Source organism: Musca domestica, unplaced genomic scaffold (assembly GCF_030504385.1).
Source record: "Musca domestica strain aabys unplaced genomic scaffold, Musca_domestica.polishedcontigs.V.1.1 20, whole genome shotgun sequence".
Taxonomy (NCBI): Eukaryota; Metazoa; Arthropoda; class Insecta; order Diptera; family Muscidae; genus Musca; species Musca domestica.
In genome coordinates this window covers 11,143,223-11,150,614 of record NW_026712250.1, presented here as the reverse complement: position 1 = coordinate 11,150,614, position 7,392 = coordinate 11,143,223, and positions in this window count along the sequence as shown.

The following is a 7,392-nucleotide window of genomic DNA, read 5'->3' as shown; positions in this document are numbered from 1 at the left end:
TACTCATACAAAAATGCAAATTTTCCTAAATTTCTCCGAAACCGGTTCCAGCAACCCCGTCATATTACCACTTGTTGGATAGGTATTTTCATAAGCTTTCAAATGATACCCATTTTATTGATATCGGTTACGTAGAACCGGATACAAACCGGATGTTGTATTCGAACTTTTGGGTCGAATAACCGGGTAACCGGGTATTTCCCCCACAAAAAAATTACATTGCCGTAATCAGGTTACAAATACCTACCTGCGGTAAAAATTTCAAAATGATCCGAGCATAGCCCCTAAACTCAACTTGCTCCAAGAATTATATTAAAAAAAGTCGGAGCCGAGTTCCACGGCCAAACGCACGTCCCTAAATTCGCTCCATTTGGGCTGATATTAGCTATGATTTGCACAATAACCCGGAATTCGGATTAAGGATATATGGGAGCTATATCCAAATCGTAACCGACCTTGATGAAATTTGGAAGAAATATTTCCGAGCTTCATAAGATACTTTGTAAGATATCAGGAACCGAATATCAATGTTGTCTTATGCATATTACGCATGTAAGGGACTTAAGCCCCAAATCGGATGAAGCATATATATGGGAGCTATAGCTATTTCTGAACCGATTTTTACCAAATTAGATGTACTTGCTTCTAGATTGAATTCGGTCGGATGTGCCAAAATGTGATATTCGCTATTTGGGCACATTTAACCCGAAATCGGTTGAAGATATATGTGGGATGAACTTTGGCAGAGGTATTTCTGAGCTCTATAAGATATCTGGAACTAAATATCAATGTTGTCGGATGCATATTACGAATGTGGGGGACTTAAACACCAAATCGAATGAAATAAATATTCTAGGTTGAATTGGGTCGGATGTGCCAAAATTCAGGTCATTTGGACTGATATTTGCCGAAATTGGTTGAAGATATGTATGGGAGCTATATCTAAATCTGATCCGATTAAAACCAATTTCAATAGGGTTCGTCCTTGGGCCAAACAAATATTGTTTGGAAAATTGCACAAGAATACATGGACAGACGGACTGATATGCGTAAATCGACTCAGAAAGTGATTCTATGAAGAAAATGGGTCTATCTTTCTCCATGTTACAAACATATGCACAAAGCCATAATACCCTTACCACTATGTGGTGTAGGGTATAAGTATTGTTGTTATACAAAGTTCTTTAAAAATAGTTCAGCGATATAAAAATAATAAATATTTGAATATTAAAATCTTAATCGATTTTAATCAATATTTTAGTCATTTACAATCCACACATTTTTTTCCTTTTGCCCCTCTCTTAAATTCTTTTATTAAGCATCGAAATATTTAGCATATCAACAATAATAGAAACAATAGTTTTCCACAAGAAATTATGAATTTTCCCCCATTTTCTACTGAATTTCTGAGGGGTTTCATTTCATCACTTTTGCGTGACATTTTAAGGTGCACCCAAAATACTACTCTGTCTCTAAGCAAATGCTAACAGCTGATAGAGTTGCCAATTCACAGACATAAAGAACTGAACACCAACACATGAATGCATTTATACAAATGTTAACTTAAGGAAGGTATTGGACTTAGCTTGTCCACCATGCAATACCTCAAAATTTACTATTCCAAAATGTTCAATGTTAATAATTATTTGTGTTCTTTTTTCTCTTTGTGTATATGTAGGGCGAATTCGAATTACAACAAGTTGTTTGACATATCAAGTTGCCTACAGCTGCCCTGATAGGGCTACCTTGTAATTCTACCATGGTATTCGCCACAAAATTCTTCTGTCAAGGCGAAAATATTTAATTTTGACATTTCATGTAGTAAAATAACAGCTGTTTTTTAGATTAATTCGCTCGAAGGAAGACCTTATAATTGGGCCATGCTCGGCGGCGTCGGTTTGGTAAATTGTTAATTCATTAATTATTTATCGCATTTCGTATAAATAATATAAATAAAATATATATATAAATATCTAGGAACAAATAGAACAAGTGTGTATATGTGTGATTTGAGATTGTGCGTGAAACAGTCCTTTAAAAAACAATAAAACAAATCCGACCGCCAACGCACGTGAAAAGCAGTTCTATTTTTGGTGTTTATTTGTTGCTGGAATTTTATTTAGTTTTAGCTATTATTAAATCCTGCCATATACCTGACAACAGAGTGAATTATTTAACGAAATAAATTTACATTTATTAATTGAATAATCAAAAACCCAAGACATTCGGTGATAACAAACAAAAGATGCCAAGCAACAAAAAGCAGCACAATAAAAATAAACATAAAAACAATGCCGGTAACCAGCAGAACAGCAACAACAACAAAAACAATACCAATAACAGTAGTAGTCATAATGCTGCAGCCGCTGTCCGTCAATTTGAGCAACCAAAAAAATTGAATTTATCCCCTCAGGCTCGCATTGAATTGCACGAACTTATTGGTCTGCTGTTGAAAACAGTCTATATAGAAACCTCAAATCCCAAAGAGGAATGGGAACAATACCTAAAAATCCAGGAGATTTTAAAACGTATTCAAAAGCTGGAGGAACCCTTGAAACAGCAGTGCAGTCATAAGCCCAAGGGCAATCGTTTGGCGAACATTGACAAATTCTATCAATGGGCCAAGGAAAACGGGTTACAATATGAAAATGTAGAAATCACTGAATTTCCTGGCTACGATTTGGGCCTAAAGGCCACACGTGATATACAAAAGGATGAAATCCTCTTTGGTATACCTCACAAATTGGTGTTGTCCGAAGAACATGAAGTTTGTGCATTTGTAAGGGATTTCTTTCAACCATCCAATTTGAAATTGGCATTTTTATTAATGGTTGAGGCTCTCAAGGAGGATAGTTTTTGGAAACCCTATATTGACTTGCTGCCGGAAAGTTATAATACGGTGTTGTATTTCACAGTGGAGGAAATGACCCAGCTGAAGGGGTCCAATGCCTTGGCAGCGGCATTGAAACAATGTCGTTTAATTGCCCGCCTCTATGCTGTCATCTATCACTGGCCATCTAGTCAAATACCCATGGCGGATTTTAAGGAGCTCTTCCACTATGATTTGTATAGGTAAGTGCAATATTTGGCGCATTTTAAAAGAAATATTGATTTATAATTTAATTGATAGGTGAGTGTTCCTAGGGTGTGGAACAAGAAATGCCCGTGACATAATATGTTTGTGTAATTCATAATGATGTGAGCAGACCTATTTTTCCGAGGCTAGGGGTCAATGCATGGCTGTACGATGAATTAAAAGAATTAAGCATATCCAAACTGAGTGTAAAATCTGGGACCACCGTGTCGGTGAACAATGGGACCCCTGTCTTTTTGTGTAAAAACAAAACTATTCGCCGCAGAAATTCAATGTTTAACTCCAACTCCAAAGTTTACATAAATCCCCGAAATTTTGGTAACAAAGTAGTAATAGATAATTCCACCTATTTCGAATTGAGAGCCTAATTCACCTGCAAAACTTCAGCTTAGAGATTTGGTTCACCATAGGTCACCGAACAAAAGAATTTGTTTATAACATGTTTTTGAGGTTAGTTTCGCATTTTGAAGGATTTTTCCTGAGTGCTTCATTTTAGAGTGGTGATGTCAAGGAGAAAATTATCCTCCGCCAAATTCCACTATAGGTCACCGAGCAAAAGAAATTTGTAGGTATAATGTATATCGGGAAAATGTCACAAACAAATTTGTTTATAACAAGAAGAATATTTTTTTTGACATGTTTTTGAGGTTAGTTTTGCATTTTGGAAGATATTTTCTCAGTACTTCATTTTAGGGTGGTGAGGCCAAGGAGAAAATTATTCTCCATAAAATTTCACTATAGGTCACTCAACAAAAGAAATTTGCAGGTATAATAAATAACAAGCAAATATCACAAACAAATTTGCTTGAAACATAAAGAAAATATTTTTGCGTGTTTTTGAGGTTAGTTTCGCATTTCGAAAGATTTTTCCTCAGTGCTTCATTTTCGAGTTGTGATGTCAAAGAGAAACTTGTTCTCCGCCAAATTTCACTATAGGTCACCGAACAAAAGAAATTTGTAGGTTTGATATATATTGAGAAAACATCACAAACGAATTTGGTTGAAATAAAAGGAAAATATTTTTTTGCTTGTTTTTGAGGTTAGTTTCGCATTTCGAAGGATTGTTCCACAGTGCCTCATTTTAAAGTGGTGGTGTCAAGGGGATACTTGACCGAACAAAAGAAATTTGTAGGTATGATATATATCACGATAATAGCACACACAATTTTAGCTTTAAAAACAAGATTTATTTATGTTTTTGAGGTTAGCCTCGTATTTTGAAAATTTTTTGCTCAGTGCTTCATTTTAGGGGGGTGATGTCAAGGCGGAAATTATTCTTCAAGAAATTTCACTATGGGTCACTGTTCAGAAGAAATTTGTAGTTATGATATATATCGAAAAAATATTACAAACAAATTTGTTTATAACACGAAGTAACATGTTGACATGTTTTTGAGGTTAGTTTCGCATTTCGAAAGATTTTTCCTCAGTGCTTTATTTTCGAGTTGTGATGTCAAAGAGAAACTTGTTCTCCGCCAAATTTCACTATGGGTCACCGAACAAAAGAAATTTGTAGGTATGTTACATATAGAGAAAACATCACAAAGGAATTTGGTTGAAATAAAAATAATTTTTTTTTGCACTATAGGTCGCCGAACAAAAGAAATTTGTAGGTATGATATATAACGAGCAAATATCACAAACAAATTTGTTTATAACATGAAGAAATTATTTTTTGCATGTTTTGTAGTAAGTTTCGAATTTCGTAAGATTTTTCCGCAGTGCTTACTTTTAGGATGATGATGTCAAGGAGAAAATTATTCCCCGTCAAATTCCACTATAAGTCACCGAATAAAAGAAATTTGTAGGTATGATATTTATGTAGAAAATATCACAAATAAAATTGGTTGGAACAAGAAGCAAATATGTTTTGCATGTTTTTGAGGTTAGTTTCACATTTTGAAAGATTTTTCCTCCGTGTTTCATTTTTGAGTGGTGATGTCAAGGAGACAATTATTCTCCGCGAAATTTCACTATAGGTCAACGAACAAAAGGAATTTGTAGTTATGATATATATCGAGAAAACAAATTTGCTTGAAACAAAAAGAAAATATTTTTTGCTTGTTTTTGAGGTTAGTTTCGCATTTTGAATTTTTTTCCTCAGTGCTTTATTTTAGGTTGATGATGTCAAGGAGAATATTATTCTCCGTCAACTTCCACTTTAGGTCTCCTAGCAAAAGAAATTTGTATGTATGATATATAACGAGAAAATATATCAAACAAACTTGGTTAAAACAAAAAGAACATTTATTGCTTGTTTTTGAGGTTAGTTAGGTTAGGATTTCGAAAAATTTTTCCTCAGTGCTACATTTTAGGATGATGATGTCAATGAGAAAATTGTTCTTCGAGTAATTTCACTATAGGTCAACGAACAAATGAAATGTGTTGGTGTAATATATTTTGAAAAAATGTCACAAGCAAATTTGGTTATAACCAAACGAAAATATTTTTTGCATGTTTTCGAGCTTGGTTTCGCAGTTTAAAAGACTTTTATGAATATTTGCCCCCTTTTATTTTCATTGTGGAACGCCGAAGAAAGGAAAGCCTCATTACTACTTTCCCAAAATTAAATTTACTTCGTTGGTTTTTTTTATTAAACATTTTTATTGAAAATTATTTCTTGTATTTTTTTTATTCTACATTAAATGTAATCATAAGTGTTATATATATATTAATAATATTATATATAAATATACATATAGTGTGTGTATATATTTGTTGTTCTTGTTGCCATTGTGGGTTTTATTTCTTGTTTGTTTTAAAATCTATGAACATGTTAGTTGTTGGTAGTAAACAAAATATAAGTAATATTTGAATTTCCAAAAAAATAATTGCAATTATTACAGAAAACGAATACAAATACAACAAAATAATAAAATAACGAATAATTAATGCTAAGAAAAATATAACAATTAAAAATAAAAATGATAATAATTATGATAACAATAATTGGTATACAATAACAAATAGAAAACAAAAGAACAAAACAAATCTACAAATTGAATATTTGCTGTTGAAATTAGGTCAATTGAATATTGTGTTTCAGTTCCAATACACTTTGTGTGCCAAAAAAAAAACAAAAAAAACAAAAAATTAGAAGTTGCATAATTTTTCAAACTTTTGTTCAAATATTTAGTTTTCAGTTTTTTTTTTCTAATTTGAAATGATTTAGTTTTTTTTTTTTTGTGTTTTTTCCCTTAGATTATTGTCACGAAAAATATGTTGTGTGTGTGTGTTTATTTTGTGTTTGGGTCTCTAAGATTTGAAACAAAAACAATATAATGTTTTTTATTTTAAAAACGTTTTTTTATTTTATTTTAATTCTATAATTTGAATGTAATTGACACTAAAGTGTTGTGTCTTTCGCTCTGTGCTGTTGATGTTTGTTATGGAAACCCCTTTTTAACAAAATCACCGGTGTAGGAGAGATTTTGTGTTATACATTTTTGTTAACTCCACAAGAAAATTAAAGATATTTTTTGAATATTTCAGGAAAAATTAAAAAAAAAGTTTAGAATAATTTTTCAAAAATATTTTTGAAAATTTGATATTTTAACATCAATTTTGGGTTTTTTAATAATTGGAAAACCTCTTCGCAAATAGTGACAGTATAAGTCTATTCCCAGTATAAGTAGGTCAGATATTTGAGTATTTGGGATTTTTGTCACCATTTTTAAACTGAATTGGCTGAAACTTAGTGACTTGGCTCCTGAAGAACTGTAAAGGCTTCTGGCAAAATATTTGCAATAAATGTCAATGTTTAGGAATTAAGCCGTACCCCAAATTTCATCGATTTTTTGGCATTTCCCCTCAATTTTCCAAACGAATAGGACAAAATCTAGTATTTGTGGCTCTTGTGGCCAACCGAATTGGCTAAAATATGTTATTTATGTTTGTTATTTATTGGAAAACCTCCCTGCAAAATATTTCCAATATTGGTCCATGTTTAGGAATAGCCCCCTTTAGACGTACCGCCCGATTTCGGTATTTTTTTTTTTTTTTTTTTGGAATTTTGGCCACTATTTTCCATCAGAATTGGCTGAAATTTGGTATTTGTGTTTCTTTTATAGGCCAATACCACCTTGCAAAATACTTCCAATATTGGTACTTGTTTAGATATAGCCCCCTTTAAGGGGTACCGTCCGATTTGTGAATTTTTTCTATATTTGGCCCAATTGTCAAACGAATGAGCTGAAATTTGGCGCTTAGGGTTATTATTTCATGGAAAACCTCCCTGCAAAATATTTCCAATATAAGTCCATGTTTCGGAGTAGCCCTCTTTAGACGTACGGCCCGAT